The sequence below is a fragment of the Hibiscus syriacus genome, unplaced genomic scaffold (assembly GCF_006381635.1).
Source record: "Hibiscus syriacus cultivar Baekdansim isolate YM2019G1 unplaced genomic scaffold, ASM638163v2 tig00111088_pilon, whole genome shotgun sequence".
In the NCBI taxonomy this organism is placed as follows: domain Eukaryota; kingdom Viridiplantae; phylum Streptophyta; class Magnoliopsida; order Malvales; family Malvaceae; genus Hibiscus; species Hibiscus syriacus.
The window spans coordinates 2,563,608-2,583,621 of record NW_024062978.1 but is presented as its reverse complement, the minus strand read 5'-3'; the positions used below and the strand labels follow the sequence as shown (position 1 = coordinate 2,583,621).

General features: G+C 33.0%; 3 pseudogenes; 2 read left to right on the top strand and 1 right to left on the bottom strand.

Moving 5' to 3' along the window:
- The first annotated feature begins 1,169 nt into the window (after nucleotides 1-1,169).
- On the top strand, nucleotides 1,170-1,964 carry LOC120152398 (annotated as a pseudogene).
- A 3,086-nt stretch (nucleotides 1,965-5,050) lies between these two features.
- LOC120152474 lies at nucleotides 5,051-13,636 on the top strand (annotated as a pseudogene).
- A 4,563-nt stretch (nucleotides 13,637-18,199) lies between these two features.
- Nucleotides 18,200-19,665, bottom strand: LOC120152396 (annotated as a pseudogene).
- Between the last annotated feature and the right edge of the window lie 349 nt (nucleotides 19,666-20,014).

The window sequence follows — 20,014 nt, the reverse complement described above, 5'->3', positions numbered from 1 at the left end:
TTTACAAATTTCCTTTAGGGGGAATGGTTCCCTCCTGTGGGGGTATCAGTTCCCCTTGACATTCTGTAAATTCTGGTTCGTTTGAGGGGTATCGGTTCCCGTTGAATGGGTACCGATTCCCCTTGCCCAGAAATCACATTTTGAGCTCGAAAATCACTTCATTTTCAGCTCAACGCTTCATACTTCACTCCCTTTATATTAACTTTCATACAATACTTAAAAATTTTCATTCAATATCTCTTCAACTAAAAATTCACTCTTCCACATAGCATTCAAGAATCATACCAATTTTCCATATTATCCAAAATTAATTCTAACACTTATAACTTCTCTCTTCCATATGACAGTCAATTCAACTTCAAATCTATTAACTCCTTCTATTTCACTAATTCACTTAAAAACTCTTCATATTTAATCCTTCATAACTCATCCATTTGAAGTTTCAACCTACTTTAATCTCTAAATAATCTTTTTAGCACCCCAAGAATCAAACTAAGCTTAAAACTCAGAATTAACCAACTGAAATTAAACTTACCTTTGCCATGGAGCTTACAGGAATAGAGGAGGAAGAGATGACCCAAGCTCCAGATCTTTCTTTTCTTCTCACCCTTTCCACGTTTTATAACCTTAAAGAAAGATAAAAATCTTTCTGGTCAAATGACCATTTTACCCTTAATTTCCTTTAATAATTACTAATAACATTCATCATATTTTCCAATATCATTAAATTATTTCTTCTACTTTAGTCACCAAATTCTAAAATTTTTCAATTTAGTCACTAACCCGGTATTGCGGATGTTACAAAAGTAGTATCTATTTAATGTTTTAATCAACTGATAGATATATACATGTAGACACGCTTAAATTCATAAATACCGCTAGAAAAAACATCATTCTTTTTTATCGTTGAACTTATGTGTTAACTTTTTACTATAACTTTTATAAGTCTATCTAATGTAAGCCCATATCATACCCAATGGTTCTCTACCAACTTCAATAACAATATGTTATATTTAAAAGATTAATTCACTAAATGTTCTTAAAACTATTGCACTCTTCTTTCTCATTTGAACCCTTATAAAAACTTCAACCATTAAGCCGTTTTTTCCACAAACGAAGCATTTCTCATACCAACTTTCAGCTAGCTAAGTCATATCCACTTTAAAAAAATGAAGAGCAATGATGATGCGACCATTGATGTCCCAGAGTCAAGCGCCGTTGAAAAAGGCAAAGCACCTCTCGTCGAGTCTCAGATGGAGCAAAGAGAGGGCTCAACAAGGGATTGGGCATTGCCGACTTCCTTTTGAGACTAGGAGCCATACCCGCTGCTGTTGCTGCTGCAGCCACCATGGGTACCAGCGATCAAACTCTTCCTTTCTTCACTCGGTTCTTTCAGTTCGAAGCTAGTTATGACGATCTCCCCACATTCATGTACGCCATACATATAAAACATAATCTATCTAACTGAAGAAACTGAGATATAAATGCAGGTTTTTCGTCATTGCAATGGCACTGATCGGCGGCTATCTCGTCCTTTCGCTCCCTTTCTCCATAGTTACTATCGTCCCCCTTATGCCGTTGCACCCAGACTCTTATTATTATTTAGTCACCGTAAGCAACTCCGTTAAATCGTTAAACTTTAATTTTTATATATGAATAGAGAAAGACACTGACGTTTTGGTGGAATATATATATAGTAGATGGCATTGACTCTGACCACGGCGGCTGGCGGGGCGGATTTAGCTCACAATGGAAATCCTAGCACAAACTGGCTAGCCATCTGCCAACAATTTGGTGATTTTTGCCAGAATGTGAGCGGAGCTGGTGGCATCCTTCGTGACTGTTGTGGTCCTCATGGTGTGATTCTTCTCTCTGGTTTTGCTCTCAAAAGGAACAGGGAAATTTATAACTTAATAATCATGTATCTTAAAATTTCCAATGTTTGTTTCTTCTTATTTTCTTAAAGCACGTTTATAGTTATTAAATTGTCATTGTTTGGCCGTATGAGATTCTATTGTGCTCAGAGGAAAGTACAATTATTGTAATGGAATCAAATATTCCACTCTTTACTAGTAAGAATTTTTTTTATTAGTAATATTACATGTAACATATTGACACATAAATTAATATTCATATCGTTAAAATAATAAAATCAATATACTTTTAATTTCATATACATATCAACAATCACTAAAGATGTCATACACTTTTGTATTATACATGTACATACTAAACATGATTCATTACCATACAGTCATATCAACACTTATACAAAATTTTTACTAAATTAGTCGAAACTTAATGTTGCATCTAAATGTTATTAAAAAATATCGTAAGTTATTTGTATCAATACATATATTTAATCATATTTAGACAATTTTAAGCGCCCCTTTATATACTAGCTTACTATAATGTACCCTTAAAATTGTTCAAACTATGAATGGACGTGTGTATTGATATGAATAACTTACGATATTCCTAAATATTTATATACAAAATCTGTAAAATTCGACTAATTCAATAGGAATATTTGTACAAATGTTGATGATGATTATATGATAATGAATCATGTTTAGTTTGTGTACATGTTTGATATAAAAATGTATGACATGTTTAGCAATGATTGATATATAAAATTAAAAACATACTAGCTTTGTTAATTCGATTATATGAATATGATTAAGTTGCCTTTATGACTATATGTTACAAGTTTATATTAGGTATAATATTTATATATTTAATATTTTTATTTTTTAATAATTAATAATTATCATTTATAGTTTGTGATATATTTTTATTTTTAATTTATAATAGTATTTTTTATTAATTTTTAAATTTTTAAAAGAATTTAGTAATTTAATTTTTTTTTAGTTTTATATTTGTTTTTAATATTTTTAAATTTTAAATTTTTATGTCTTTCTAAAAATTAAATAAGACCTCAAACTTTTAAAATGTAAATTACAACGTTAGTATTGTATCAGTCAACATTTGATTCTATTAGTCAAAATAACTAAATTGATTTTTTCTCTATTTAAGAGCTATATGTGTGCAAACAAAGTTCGTGGATGATGTTAATTTTTTTTTTTAAAGTTTGAGAGCCTTAATAGTATTATGGTATTAGTGATTTGCAATGATAGTGAGAAATTTAAAAAGCAAGGAGAAGAAAATGGTATTAATGACGATGAGAGCAAGATAGATGATTGTGATGAGAAAAGGTAAGAGGAAGGGTTGATGATTATTTTAGTTAAATGATTTTCGAAATGATTTGATCGGTGACAATGACATTTAGGATTTGAAAAGAGAAAAAAGATCGAGCAAGAATAAGTGATAACAAAAATTTAAAAAAATATGTATTTTTATTTTTAAAAAGTAAATAATGTGTCAAATATTTATTGGATAATAAATTTTTCAATGGAAGTTGATGGTTGGACCTAACGAAATAAAATGTTATGTACCTATTTTAATAAAAGAAATTTGGCATAAAGATAAAATTAACTCCAAATATTTATTAAAATTATTTTGTCATCTATTTTATTTATAGAGTATTTTAACCTTTAATGTTTTATTTTTGTGCAAAATGCCCTTTAATATTTGATAGAATAATCACTTTGTCCGTTATTCTTTTTTTATGACATTTTAACCCTCAAAATTTTATTTTAGAAAAAAGCTCATATTTTTAGCATTAATCATGTATTAACTAATAATTTTCATCTATACATGGAGTTTTTCGTCCCAAAGTGAAACGTTAGGAGTTAAAATATTCTAAAAAAAGAATAGGGACTAAAAAGACTATTTTAATAAATGTTAAGGGCTATTTTTGATATTATGCCAAAAAACTTTAAACATTCGTTAAACCAAAATTTTAAAATACAGATAAATACAATATATTTTATTTTATAAAAGTAAATAAAACAAAGTTTAATTAATTAATTTTTAAAACTTTAAATTAAAGTAAACTGAATTTTAAAAAATGGAAATCAATCTGAAGATTACATTTTGCATAGATTATCAATATTTTCCTGGGCTCTAAATTGATTCCATTAAATTTTCACAAGAAAGGAAGCGGAAGAGAAGGCGACGCCTGTTTTGTGATTATTCGTTCTGCACGTCGACGAATAAAAGAAAATAAATAAATAAAAGTCCATCACAATACTGCACGTCCGCAGCCTCACATTCTTTTTTCCCCCACCCCCCCCCACAAAAAAAAATTACTCCTCATTTTTTCCCACCAATTTTCCCTGCACTTTTTTCTCGCAATCCAAACGCCAAAAGTATTCCCTTCGGTTCCTTCATTGTTCATGTCGATTAAATTTCATCATCAAAGCTTCGTATCTTCGAGGTGCTTAAAGTTCCTATTTTATCTCCCCTTTAACTTGTTGCTTTCACTTGCGGATTGTTGTTTTTGGTTTCGGCTGAGCGGTTTACTTTCTTTATTTTTTATTTTCGTTTAAAATTAAAATAGGGTACTTGTTAAACTGTTTCCCCTGGAAAATATCTAAATGAAGCCTAACTTTTCATGTCCGATTCTGGTGAATTGTTTCGTTTCCTTTGCTAGCCAAACAGCTCGATATACATATATAAAGAAGAGAAAAAGTCCAGTCCGCATTGCTGTTTTAAGAAGCTTATTTTTAGGGAAAAAAAAACTTAATTGTGCTTTTTCAGTTTTCATGGATAATTTTAATATTTAAGTGAATTTTTCTGAATTTATTGGTTCACTACATGAATTAAGATGTGTTTTATGAGGTATTAAGTTTGAAGTTTTTGGTAATATTTTATTTAGGATTGCTAAAAAAGTTGAAGTCAAAGAAATAAGTTTCAACTAATCATGTATTTACCAATTCAATTGACTCAAAGACCAGGAGTTATCTGGCTTGTTATGGATTAAACTAGAAAGTATAAACCCTTTAGAGGAGGATGGAAGGAAATTAAAAAAAAATGCATGCTATAGAATCTCTGTAGTTAACAAGATATGAGTTATATGATACACTTAGTGTTCTTTAATGCTGTGTGAAAACGCTCGTGCTGCTGGTTCTATTGTTTTAACAGGCCTTCAAATCCATGTCTTCGCGGAGTTCATGTGGAACCCATGCTTCTTGCAAAAGAATGGCTAGCTCGGGTTATGTTGACAAATTGCGGTAATCTGAGGAAGAAATGTCTAGTAAGGAAGACTTCATTAGATAATCACAGACTAGTGGGTTATAGGAAACATTTTTCAGCCTTTCGTAAATCAAGAAGGATGGGACTCCATTTTCCTCTTGCATCAGCTGAAGATGGTGTAACTTCCAATGGGACTTTGCAGACCAGTACTAGTACAGACGTAGATGGCATAAGGACCAAGCTTAACCAATCACTGGTGGGTGAAGATTATAGTAATGGACTTGTTCAATCTTTACATGATGCAGCAGGGTTTTTGAGCTATCAATCAAAGAACAAGGCTCAATAGCAAAATTGTCTTGGTTTTCAACTGCCTGGATTGGTGTAGATAGGAATGCATGGGTGAAAACACTCTCTTATCAGGTTTGTCTTGGTTCATTCTTTAAGCTTTTATTAATATGTTAAATTTGATGCAAAAAGTATGTATGCTTCTATATTAAGTATCATTAAGCCTGAAAATTTCATGCATTTTTTTCAGGCTGCTGTGTATTCCCTACTCCAAGCTGCTATCGAGATTGCATCCCAAGGTGATAGTAGAGACAGGGATACATATGTTTTTTACAAAGAAGGTAGTGCATTGAATATATTTCATATTTCATGTAGCTCAAGGGTATTTACTTTACACAAAAATAGTCTATTTTGTTGCCTGTTCAAGTTTATATAAACATACTTATGTGTATTTAAATGTTTATCACAAGTAGCATCAATTTGTGTAAATGCTTTTCAGATATTTTTGAAGTAAGGAAATTTGAAATCTTTTCCCAACTTGAATATGGTTCATGTTGTTACAATTGGCTTTACAAGTTATAAATATCAATGTCACAACAGGGCCTTAATGATTTAGACATTAAAGTTGCTCTCTTCTGGTCATTGGCGGATCCAGAAATATTTTGAGGGTGGGCACATCTATATAAATGGAAAGTTTTCGTATGGGGTAGTCGGGTAGATACAAATAAAATTCGGATTGGCTGATTACTTGGTTTGTTTTCCATAATACATTTGATCTTTGAGGGAGCAAGCAAATGATAAAATGTTTTATGCATAGCAAAAGTAGGAGTCCTTGAAAGTTGAAGAATCGTCAGAAAATACACTAGAATCATAAAGGTTGAAAATTGCAAATATAGGATAGTAGTTGCTACAAAGCTTACTTTATCATCAATAAATCAACTTTACCGCAGTATAATGTCTGGAACTGATTTAGACATTTAAGTTAATCTCTTCTGGTCAGTGGCGGGTTCAGAAATATTTTTTAGTGTGGGCACATATATAGTAAAATGAACAACTAATATAAAGAAATTTGGATTCCACGTGCCCACCCTGGACAAGCCTTGCATCCACCACTGCTTCTGCTTGTTATACAGTAACCTGCTTTTATGCAGAACAAAATAGCTAAAGGAAATCATTTTGTTCTGTGAAATGTGAAGTAGATCATGCTTGGTAGTTAAGGGGTATTTTATTTTGCTTCGATGATAGAGGCAGATTATGTTATAGTTGTAATTTTGAAATTCCGTTCTATCAAGTTTTCTGAAGGAGGCTTATGCTTTCACTGCCATTCTCTATTTCATAAGAAAACTCTGTTTTCAATATGCTCATTATGTGTTTCTAATACTCTAATCAGTTAGTTCTCTGGAAAACTGTTTACATTACTTCTCTTTTCATTTAGCATTTCTATCATCCTCTAATAATCACGTTGATGCAGTTTGTTGATCAATCTGCCCCCTTAGAAGGCTTAATCAGGGAGAAGCTATCAGCCAAGCAACCTGAAGCATATGACTGGTTTTGGAATGAGCAAGTTCCAGCTGTGGTGATCTCCTTTGTAAATTATTTTGAAGGAGACCTTCGATTCACTGCAGACAGATGTGTAAGTAATCGCCTCTTGCTTCTTCATGTGGGCCTCTCATGAAGCGCTTGATAGCAGTGAAACTTGTGGTAATATTCTGACTCTTTTAGTCTGCTCCTAGGTGCGGGAAAGGCAAGTTATCATCTGCAGGAACTGCAAGTGACAGAGCTCTTCTCATGCTTGCACTGACTTGTGTTGCTGCAATCACAAAACTTGGTCCTGCTAAAATTTCCTGTTCCCAGTTCTTTTCCACAATTCTGGACCTAACTGGTAGACTTATGGATATGCTGGTTGATTTTGTTCCAATTCACCAAGTTTATCAATCTATAAAGGACATTGGGCTACACAGAGAATTTCTTGTCCATTTTGGTCCCGAGCTGCAGCATGCAGAGTGGAAAATGATCAAGATTCAGAGGTTATTTTCTGGGTCGATCTTGTACAGAAGCAGCTGCTGAGAGCTATAGATAGAGAGAAAATATGGTCGAGGCTAACAACATCTGAAAGCATTGAGGTTTGGAGTGACAGTTTATGATTTGTTTACTTTTTGAGACACCCTGTTTCTTTTTCATCCCCTGAAATTAGCATCCTGGCCAAAGGTTATAAAATATAACAAGTTCGTATCTTGGGGATGAATTTGTTTACAAGATGTTTGGGCTTTCCCACATCCTTTTAGAATAGGATGGATAAATTGTGAAATTATGATAATTGGAGGAAAAATAATAATTTATGCTGGAGAACAGCGACATATTGCATACAAACTCTACTTTGTTTTGATCAAGGTTCATTGAAAGTTGTACTAATTCCTTGCAGGTATTGGAAAGGGATTTGACCATTTTTGGATTCTTTATTGCCCTAGGCAGAAATACACAGGCTTTTTTATATGCAAATGGATATGATGCTATAGATGATCCCATTGAAAGCTTCATTAGGTATCTTTGAATACATTAACCTTCTCCTCTATTATGATGCGTTCGTTCCTATGATTTATTTGTGAATTAATTCCACGTCCTTTTCTTGTAGGTATCTTATAGGTGGCAGCGTACTGTACTACCCCCAACTATCATCAATAAGTTCTTATCAGCTCTATGTTGAGGTCAGCATGCATGATTTTTTTGGTTATTACCTTTTGAAAAATATCTGACCCTGTCTTTAATCCATTAGGTTGTATGCGAGGAGCTAGATTGGCTTCCTTTTTATCCTGGCATTGCCAGCACATCAAAACAGTCTCACGGACATAAAAGTAGACAAGAAGGTCCTAATCCTAAAGCTATTCCTGAAGTGTTGGATGTTTGTCTCATTGGATGCAGAGCTTTATTAAATATAGTAGATGGCTGGAAAATCCATCTAGTGTTAAGGCTGCAAGGTTCCTGTCTAGAGGGTAAAGCGAGTTTACGGTTGATTAGTTGATAGCCAGTTTATATTGATCTCTGTTGTGTGATTTGAGCAAAATGTTGTATCTTTATTGTTTAGGCACAACAATTTGATGATGTGCATGAAAGAACTCAGGATACCATTGTAAGTTGCGGATGCTTAACTTTAGTCTCTCTCTCTCTCTCTCTCTCTCTCTCTCTCGAAATCCCCTTTTTTCTCTCTCACACATTTGCATGCACTTTTGAATTCAGTAGATGCATGATTGCTATATTGAAAACCTCTACTATTGTCTGTCTCATGCCATACAAGTGTTGCATTTCCTTGATAGTGGTAATTTACTACTTTATATATAATGATTTCTAATCTGTGATTATACTTGCTGGAAATGTGATGCAGAAGGGAAATGGTTGAGACTAGACCTGTTGGTGGGGCTGGATTAGTCATTGAGAAGGAGTCAGATTCATTTGATAAGGTTTCCCCTTTTTTCCTATGTAGTTTGGACTTTGGAACTAGCTTCTTTGACTATGCTGATACTAATGGTGTGCATTTAAGTCACGGTGGGGCCTATTTTTCTGTTCATATTCTTTAGGCAGATCTGTTGTTAATGCTTCCGTCTTTTTCTCATGAAACCTAGGGTGTCATAGCTTTTGCTTGCAAAATTCTTGAATGAATGTCAACAACCCATTCTTTTTCTTTGTCTGGCTTCTGTGTGCACTAGATTCTGTTGTTCAACTGTATTGTTGGATTGGCTGATTACTTGGTTTGTTTTCCATAATACATGTGATCTTTGAGGGAGCAAGCAAATGATAAAATTTTATGCATAGCAAAAGTAGGAGTCCTTGAAAGTTGAAGAATCGTCAGAAATATACACTAGAATCATAAAGGTTGAAAATTGCAATCATATAGGATAGTAGTTGCTACAAAGCTTACTTTATCATCAATAAATCAACTTTACTGCAGTATAATGTCCGGCACTGATTATTAGATTCCCCATTACCTTATAAGTTATAACTATGGTCATACTTCTTTCTTGATTTATACTGGAAGGATTTAGCACATGTTTAATATGAAAGACATAATTGCTTTCTCCGTTCTCATCTTGCTGCGGCTCTTCTGTTATGCTTGTATGGATAGAATTCTTGCTCTCATATTTGCCACAGTCTATATATGTGTCTTAACTCTCATTTTGAACTTGTTTTATGGTTCTAACTATGCAGTGGCATCATGTTGGTTTCAGGCATTGGAGAGTGTTGAAGAAGCTCTGAAAAGACTGGAAAACTTGCTTCAAGAGTTGCATTTTTCAAGTTCTTACTCCGGGAAAGAACAATTACAAGCAGCTTGTTCCGACCTTGAGAAAATAAGGAAACTAAAGAAAGAGGCTGAATTTTTGGAGGCTTCTTTCCGAGCAAAAGAAGCTTTTCTTCGACAGGTGTCTTCCTACCCCTCCTACCTCTTTTTCTATTATTCTTAATTTTGTTAAATACCATATATTCTAGTACTGCCTTCACTATGTAATTAGTACCGTAATGGCAAGATGGCTCTGGCTTTTCAGTGCCACATGTAGAAGATAAATTTTTGCCTTTTGCTTCAATAAAAGTTCACTTGGAACATGGCCAAGAAAATTGATATCAAAGAAAATTGTGATATGTATGTTTTGCAAATTAGTGTAATTAATTTCGTGGTGTTAGTTGCTGATCAGCACTACATAAACCATAGACTACATGAGTGCTTTTCCTTCTTTTTTCTTTTCTTTTTTGTAAATTGCATGGTTGATTTTGCAACAATATAAATAGTTTAGTTCAAATTGAAATTATGGTCCCCCCTTCCTTGATCGGGTGTTTTACTTTCTTTACGTGGCAGTCCATGCCTTGATTTTTCATCTTACACATTATAAAAAATGTTTGTGAGCTTAGTTTGAAATTATGTAAATTCATTACTTTCATTCAGGAAGCTGGTGATGATACTTCCCAGTCCTCTTTTTGTGAGCAGCAAGAATATCCTAGAACAAAAACTTTAACAAATGATAGAAGCAACAGGTAGCAACTTCAGCTGTAGAGTGTAGACTACAGTTTTTAGCTGCTTTCATGGAATTCATGGAACTTATTGTTAATTCTAGTTCAACCATACCATGCCTCTTTATTTTATTTGTCTTTTTCATTAGAGTTGTCAATAAGCATCGTGGATTATGGAGCTTCTTACACCCTTCATCCAGGAAGCCCGGCGCAGAGTTATCAGCTATAGAGAAATCGGTATAACCTGTCTCACAAGTAGCATTTTACACTTGTTGGTAGCATTTGATCCTTTTAGTATCAGATTTGCCTTTCATCTATTCTCCTGTTGGTCTATATCACCACCAGTGATCTGGCCTCAAGCTCTAATTCCGAAAGACTTGAGAACTGGACCTTTTAACTCTGGAGATATACTGTTGAGATGTTAGAATAATAGCTAAATAATGCCTGATTTCAACTTCTGTTTTGTTAATCAAAATATTATAAAGCTGTGTACATGTACATCAAACTTAGTTGTTAACTGTATGGAAGGTTGAACATGATCAGTAACTGAAGGTTCGAGGGTAGTGAAGAATATGAAGAGAAATCTGTCACCAATAATTATGTTTGGAAGCACCTCTTAGATACACTGTCAAATACATACTATGTTATAAAATTGGTATGATTATGATAAGTTGATAATACATATTCCAGGTGCTAAAGCATATAGTATGGTGTTGGAAATCTCTGTTTTTTTATGTAAATTAAAGCTATTTTCAATTTTATTGCATCCAGGGAAATGAATTTATTGAGCAGAATGCTTCAAATGCCAATAATTGCGATTCAGAACCAAATGAAATCCACCGCTTTGAACAATTAAGGAATGAACTAATTGAGCTTGAGAAGCGTGTTAAAAGAAGTGCTGATCAGTCGGCATATGAGGAGGTAAGCTCAATCTATTGACTGTTATAACTGTGTAGTTTCATCACAATAGATACCATCCATTATAAGAATGAGAAACATGATGATGCATGATATTAACCATGGACCTTTCAGAATGGCTTTATTGTTCTTGCATGTTTTAATTTGCTTTACCGTTTTCAAATTTGTTCAGGATGTTAAGGTTACAGTTGATTGTCCTAGCTCTATTAATGACGTTGGACGTGCTCAATTGATTGAGGCTGAAGAAGGAAAGTATCATCGAAAAATCATTAGAGAAGATAAAAGAAACAAGCACGGTATGAGTCTCTTGAGGATGTCTATAAGTCGAATAATGTTTGTATATTAGCATTCTGTGATATCTCTAGCTTTAATTTATGTGTTCTTCCAACTTTTGGACGAGAGAATTCCTTCTTATTTTCAATGACTAATTTTTATTCTCATGTTAAAATTTAGTTTGACTAATTGAAACTTGTCTTTCATAGTCCTTGAAAAAACTTTTGTATATTGCCCATGATAAAGGCTAGTTAGATTGGTTAAAGGCCAGAGGAACTTTCTGCATGTTAAAGTTCGAGATATGGTTCATTTTCTGTATAACGATAATTTATAAACTGTATACTCTTGATGCCATTGAAACGTACTTGGTTATTATTTAATAAAAAAAACTTCAGCTATATTGCCTGTTCTGGTTCTGGTTCCGTTTGATGATTCTGCATCCTAAAACAACTACTTTATTTATAAGTAGCAAGGGTGCTTACTTCTTTATGTACTTTTATCTGTACACTATCATGACATTGATATATGAAATATGTGGAAGTAGGTTATACAGCATGCAAAGTAACTTTTGTCTTGCTAATGTAATTTTCCCCATTTTTGTGAAACCTGAGAAGAATTATGAACTAGATTTTAAGATCCCCTGGTAAGGTCATTGTGTTGGATGATTTTTATTGGTTGTTTAGACTCATCAATGTCATCGTCTGACTAATTTGTGATGTATACAATCACCACTTCAAGAAGTCATCTATGGTTTTCTCATGAATCCTGTCATCTGAGTTATTTACCAATAAACAGGATGTCTTGCAAGGAACTCAGCTTCTAGCTATTGATGTTGCTGCTGCAACAGAGTTGCTTAGAAGGGCCCTGATAGGGGATGAATTAGCGGAAAAAGAAAAGAGAGCTCTTCGGAGAACTCTAACCGACTTAGCATCAGTCATTCCTATTAGTGTTTTGATGCTTCTTCCTGTAAGTTAAAATAATACATCATTCTGGCAACTGTCTATGCCAATTCATTGCTGATCCATCATTTGTTTTTCTTATGCACATAACGTATCTATCATGGGACTTCTACTTAAATCACCAATCTTGGATCAATAAACACAAAAGGAAGACTTTTGCTAATAATTTGACCACAAGAGTTGGGGGTTTAAAATTAAGTTTAGAGAGAATACTCCTATAATTTCATCTGGAAGTCATGTAAGGTATCTTTAACACCTACAAGCTTCTTTAAATTAAGTTTTCCCTTCCTATCCCCCCCACATTATCCAAAATAGAGAATCATAGCATAAACATCCAGCATGCTGGGTATATCAGGCAAGTAATGTCGAGCGAGCCTTAAATTATTAGAGAATTGAAAAATAGTAGTTTCATACCTCTACATGATTAGAACAACTTACAGCTCGTATGTTACCTTTCCTTTCATATTTACAATTCAATTTATCATTGATCTATTGTCTTATTGTGATGGAAAAATTATGCCTGCAGGTTACTGCTGTTGGACATGCAGCCATGTTGGCTGCTATTCAGAGATATGTGCCAGCGCTGGTGTGTCATCCTTCTTGTTAATGTCTTGCATCAAGTGTTGAACCGCTATTTCTCAATGGCTAACAGTCTGTTTCATGGCAGATACCATCCACATATGGACCTGAACGTTTAGACCTCTTGAGGCAGCTTGAGAAAGTAAAGGAAATGGAGATGAGCGAAGTGGATTCTGAAGAAAATGTGGAGGTAGTCTGAATAGCTGTGGATACCTTGTCTAGCCTTTAAAAGAGAAACAATACTCTTCGTATAAAGTAACAAATGGTTTGCGTTTTCTGTTTAGGATCCACAATACTACTTGTTTTGCCTTCATTAATTGCAAAATAGCTAAAACACAAATGTAAACCAAACAGAGCCTGAGAAATGCCTTAGGTAGGCTTTTACCCCTGAAAAAAGCTTGTATTTTACTGTTCTTTGTTTTTTTTCCTTCCGCAATGAGAATGATACATTCTTATGAATCTGCTTGTCTGAAATAGTCTGCAATATTTTTTAAAATTTAAGCAGACTGCTGGACTATTCTTTTAATTTTCTAGAAAGTCTTGTACGTGGATAACATTTGTGTCAAATTTGCAATATGTGTCTGGAGTACATTGCACAGGATAGAGGAAAGAGAGGTTTGAAAATGACTTGAGCATTATAAATAGCTGCAGGGAAATGGGGGCTCTAGCTATGTTATTCAGACTCGGCTGTGAGTGTCGAATACAAGTATTGTTTAGATTTTTCAAGTTTTCCATGTATTTGTAAGATCTTTGGACGTAACATTCTCATCTCCGAGTCTTGGACACCAGTGTCAGACATGGGTACATCAAGAAAAATGAAGAGTTGGAGCAATATAGCTCTTGAATTAGATATTGGTAAGTTGAAATTCCAGTTTAGCTTGCACTAATAATGGGATGAAACAGTACTGTGTGATACAAGTTTTATTTCTTAATATCGTGGAAGAGATATGTCAAGCGGTACCATTGGTAGGGCCATTGTTCACCAGTTGTTGCCTGATGAATTGTTTACTTTGAAACCTTCCAATCACATCGGTTTTCCTTTTAAGTTTTCAGCAGGAAGCTTTTATGGGATTCATCTGGAAGGTTTCAAATTGGTGATGACATGTTATTGGTTTCGAGATTATTCTGCTCCTGCTTGATGTCAATGTTGCTTCCATTACACTGTTGATTTCATTTTGTTCCTTAGGGCTTAAGTAAGAGAAAATTAGGTCCTTATGTTGATGATGTAAATAGGATTGAACATGAAGTTGACATAGCTCCAAGCAGGCCTGATAAGAGGAAAAGCTAAATGGGACGAAGAAATATTCTCGTGTTCTTACTATATTGTACTGTACTTAATGGTGCTTTGGATTATTATTGCTGGAAAAACCCATGATACAGGTGTCCTTCTATCTCTTGATTGGCCTCTTCCTGATGCCAGCAATAGTAATATCTGGTGTTCCTCCCACTTGCAGAGTCACTAGAACTTCAGAGACCATTTCAAGTAGAGGTCAATTGGTAACTTTCTCGTCTGAATCCTTATAGGTCCTAAAATCAGTTGACACTTTATATGATTAATCATATAAGAAAAGCATAGATATCTGTGTATCTTATCACCAAATCCCTCTACCTGTATTAGTGTTTCTAGTTTACCTGGAAGGTCTTTCAAACATATTCGTGCAAGCTAGAACCCTGTAGTCATTATTCCATACACTTGAATTGAGGTCTGAGGCTCTTCGCTTCATTTAGGTGTTTAGGCTCTCAAAAGCTTCGCATGTTAAAATCCTGTGGATGATTAATGAAGCTCATTAGCACTCTTGGGGGTTAATGGATTTGATTGTATCTTAAAATTATACTTATCCATCAGCTTGCTTTGAGTTGTTTACATTAGTACATGATTAAGAACATTTATGAAATGTTTTGATTCAATGATTATGCGTAAGCTTTAGGGTTAATTGCACCAGATGTCTCAAACTATGGATTAAATCTTAACTTGGTTCCTAGAGCTTTGATGCTAAATGACAATCTGGATCTGACGCATTTAGAAGTATTTATTAACCTATAGATGTTTAAAAAGGGAACAATCTCATATTCCAGATGGTATTTAAAGCTAACGTTGATGGTTAAACAGACACAGGTACGTGATTGGAACAATACTTTATTTTTGAAGATTCGATGGAACATTTTTTAAGTTTATGGACCATTTTAAAGTTTGTCCCATAGATAGACGCCTGTGTTTTAATCACAGCAATGATGAAGCGTGGGACATATAGGGAATGGAACTGCTAAATATTTGATCACATTTGAAACCACTTTTTGAATCACTCTCCAAAAATTCAGATATGGAACTGGAGAATGATGCACATACTGGCACAAAAGTGGGAAAACATAGGGCTCTGGTAAGAATGGAACCCTATGCTTATCCTTATCTTACTATATTACTATAATTTCATAAATTTGATTTAACTCAAAAAAGACGCATAAAATTTGAGTTGTAAATGGATTATTTACAATAAAACATCCAAAAGGGTCAAATGTGTAGTTTTTGGAAAAATTAAATTTGAATTTCTAAATTTGCCTTGAGGTTGAAATTATTTCACACTAAATTGTAGTACTATCATCTAAAATATAAATCTAAACTAATTACGGATATTTGAATTTGTTAGGAATCTGCATTGAAAAATAATAATTTTTTAAAATATATAATAATAATAATTAACATTTGAATATATCATCCATAAAAGTTATATAGATTCATATAATAGATATTCGAAAATTAATATTCACATTCGTTGTGGTTAGTAATTAAAATATAATAAATTATAAATTCCATCATTGAGTTTTTGTCTCATTATTATTTTCATCATCTAAGTTTAATTTTTTAATTTAATCATTTAATTTTTTGAATTGTTTTTGTTTGATCAATCTATTATTAGATCATACAAGATGTGATAATATGAATTATTTTATTAATATTTTAATATAGTGTGACTTCTTTAATTATATTTTATACTGTATAGAATTTAAAGAGAATGAAATAAAATTCATAATTCTTAATCCAGACTTGAAACCTTCACCGGCCATTTCAATCCCCCAAATCTCACTAATCATCTCAATATCTGAACCCTCATCGGCCTCACCTTTAGCTTCCCAAATCCCAAACTTTCACCAACTTCACATAATGGAGAGAATTAAGCTAATCTTACAGCCCAATGAACAAAAATGAAAATTGTCCAAGAGGGTTCTTCCACATATTTCACATAAATCATAAATTTTCTATTTCTTAGATTCTAATTAAGACTTTTGATTTAAAGATGTTTTTTTTCTTTTGATTTATTCATATAATAAAAATAAGATTCAAAGATTAATTACTTGAATGATTAGATGATCTTTGTGCTTAAAAGAACAACAATAAAAGCAAAATGATCCCCTTTACTTTTTGATTTTTTTAGAGACTAAGAGGGTCAAAATATGATAAGTTGATAACATCAAGGATGAAAACACAAAACAGGGGAAGAGTAGGTTGATGCCTGGTGTATTCAAGAACCACTAGATATTTGTAAATTTTCAATTTTTTTTTATAGATTTAAATATTTAATTAGTATCTCCATAATATATTAAGTATTTATCATTCAAAATAAATTTTATGGATAGTAAATTTCTTAAATATTTAAATTTATTATTTGTTTTATTTTGTATTTTAAATTTTATGAAGTATAAATATTATAATAATCATCATATTCTGAAATTTGATCACTAATAATAAAATTTAATTTCATACAAATAAAAACAAATTTGAAATTTAAAATAATTTTATAAAGTATTATTTTTACAAAAATGTATAGATATTCAACCACCTATCACTTTAACCACTACCGCATTCTGGTTGTAAGTAGACTTGAAAACGCCCCCTGTTTGGATATTTGGTTAACTCACCGCCCTTGCCTAGGGCAGTTCACCCTGCCATGTAAAGTTGCCTAAATCTAGAGTTGTTCCAAGAAAATATAAATAAATTTCAGTACTCTTTTGACCTTCCAAGTGGGGGATATCACATCATCGTCATCTTTATCCTGTAACCGTTGAAAAGAAAACAAGTCGTATAAACAAAATTGCATTGTAATCGTCAATGCTTTTAATGGAGCAGCTATTTTTGCAGCAAAATTAGAATTATGTGCCCAACTGTTATGACCATACCCTCTGTTGAATTTCAATTATTTTGGACCGCGTTTTAATCATTGCCAATCTAATCAATTTCCACCAACAATATTTTTACTTTGAATTTTTTAAGGGTAAAGTCCACAACTGTCCCTAGTCTCTAAGGTGTTATTTGTTTATTTATATATTTTAAATTCGTTATTTTTTATTAAAAATTATGATTGTTTAAACTAGACATAAATATTTTTATTGATATATAATAAAATTTGATTCATAATCGTTTGAGTTACATTTTGTGAATCGAATATTCGTTTATATTATTTTGTCAAGTCAGTACTTCAAATATTATGTTGTTGAGCTGATACTTAAAAGCAACGACAGTGCCATTAGATATCATTAAAAATATGACTTTATCATACCTCAATCAACAGGTTAATGTCCAAGTTATACGATCATGAACATTTAACGAAAAAAGATGAATTTAAAAATATGAATAGTTGAATAACCATTTTATAACTTTTAATAGTAAGTGACTAAAAAATAACATCTTATAGTTGTGATCATTTTTAAATTTTTACTAATTAAGAGACTCAACAAAAAACATCATATAGTCGGATGGCCATTTGTATATTTTATCCTTTTTACAAAATAGTTGGACCCAGATAAACCACGTGGCAACTTAATCATGCTTTATTAGCTAAACTATTGGGATTAGGCCACGTGCTAACTAGACGACCTCACTAATTATGGTTTTTGTTAATATGTCTCATTGGAAGAAGCAACACCTAACCAAACTCAATATTTTACTTTACTAATTTATTAACTGTCTTTTAATTCTTAATTAATTAAGATTAATTAGTGATTCCAAGGCTAAGTAATGGTCAATCGGTGATGATGATGATGAAATATCCTATGAGAATATGTACACTGCTTACCGAGTTGCCGTCTAGTTCTGAAGTTTAAGACTCGGAGTAAAACAGGTGGGTGGTCAGACCCTGACTCAACACGGATGAGCTTTCCGATGTGGATGGTTCGGAGACATCAAGTTGGCACTCGACGTCGACGTCCACCCCGAATAGCCGGAGCAGCCTCTTTGGTTTCTCATCTCCTTGATTTTGAGTCATGGTTCCTGTAAAATATTTAACACAACAAACACATGCTCCCATGTTATCAATAATCCCACCCATCACGATACAATCATTAAGTCTATACATATGAATAATTAATTGAAATATATAACTAACGGATTAAAATATATTTAATACAATATCATATTCCAATACCCTTTTGAATAAAAAAATTAATTAAATTAATTTGTACTAAGTAATATTAGTTAATTTATGTTTAAATTTGAGATATAGAACCTTTTTTATACTCAAAGTTCCATTTCTCTTCCATTTTTCAGATTTCATAAATAATAATACTAAAAAACTTGTACATTTTTTCTTCAAAATGTACTCACAGTTAGTTATATTTGATGTGTTTATTTATAATATAATTCACATGGCAATGATATGTCATCAAAACTAAATTACTGAAATTTAATTTTATAACTTTTTATAATATAAATATTTAAAATATAAAACAATTAAGTTAATATATATATATGACAGTGGAATTAAAAAATTCAAAGAAACTCAACCAAAAACAAATTCCAGAAAACAGCCATATAGAAGCACATTGCTCCTATATAGTTGGAACGTGTCTCACGCATTTCAATGCGCGAATAATTTTCAAATTTTATAGTAATCCAATAAATATATAAATAAGAATCAATATCTATTCATAAAAAATAAAGAAAAGAAATAAGAGTTTACGATATCTATATATATATAATAGAATAGAATAGAATATATATTACCTGCATGAAGACGGTCGGGTTGGTATGGCACATTAGCCCCAAGGCCTTGAATGTGCCCAAGATAAGGATGGCCGTGATATAATCCCCGAGCACCCCACCGCTCATCGCCACCGGCTTTGCCGCCATGCTCCGTTGCGGCCACCGATGCAGCACCGCTCATCCTCCACCCTATAAACAGCCTACCACAATCCAGACGGTGTCGTTGAAACAAAACAATGTCACCAGCATCGAGTTTCTTCTCTTTGACGTATCTGCTCCAACCTTTGGTCAACACGTAGCTCTGGCTGCTGTTCCAGTACGAGTAACGGAAACTCCAACACTTGCCTGACTCGTCCTCGAAACTCATGAGCAACCCCCCGAGTGACCGCCGAGTGGGAAGTACTTCTCGGCGTGCTGTTTGGGGATAACAAGCCGGTTCAGCTTACCGACGTCGCTGGGCGTTAAGGGTTTCTCGAACATGGGCTCCCTTTCATCGTCGAAGACTGGGATTTCGTTAGGGTTTGGGTTTTTTTCAGGATAGAAATGAGAGGACCATAGGGAGCTTTGCCTTTGCGTTGGTTCCATGGAACACCCTTTTCCTTTTCGCTTTCAGAGATGATGTTGATGCTGTTCAAAGAGAGAATATGGGTTTATTACTACAAGAGACTCTGTGTGTGTAGACACTATTTGAGGCAGCTAATAGATAAGGAACTGGGAGGAATAAAGAAATATATCTGTAAACAATGATGATTATTTTATTAATAAATAATATATGTTAAAAAAAAATCAATCAATTAGTAATTACTTATTAAATTTTTTAATATTTTTTATTAGTCAGGATTGATTACAATGTATTGTATTTTTAATTTTTTTAATCAATTGATAATATATAACTTTCTTAACCAATTAATAATATATATACCGAAGTGGAGCT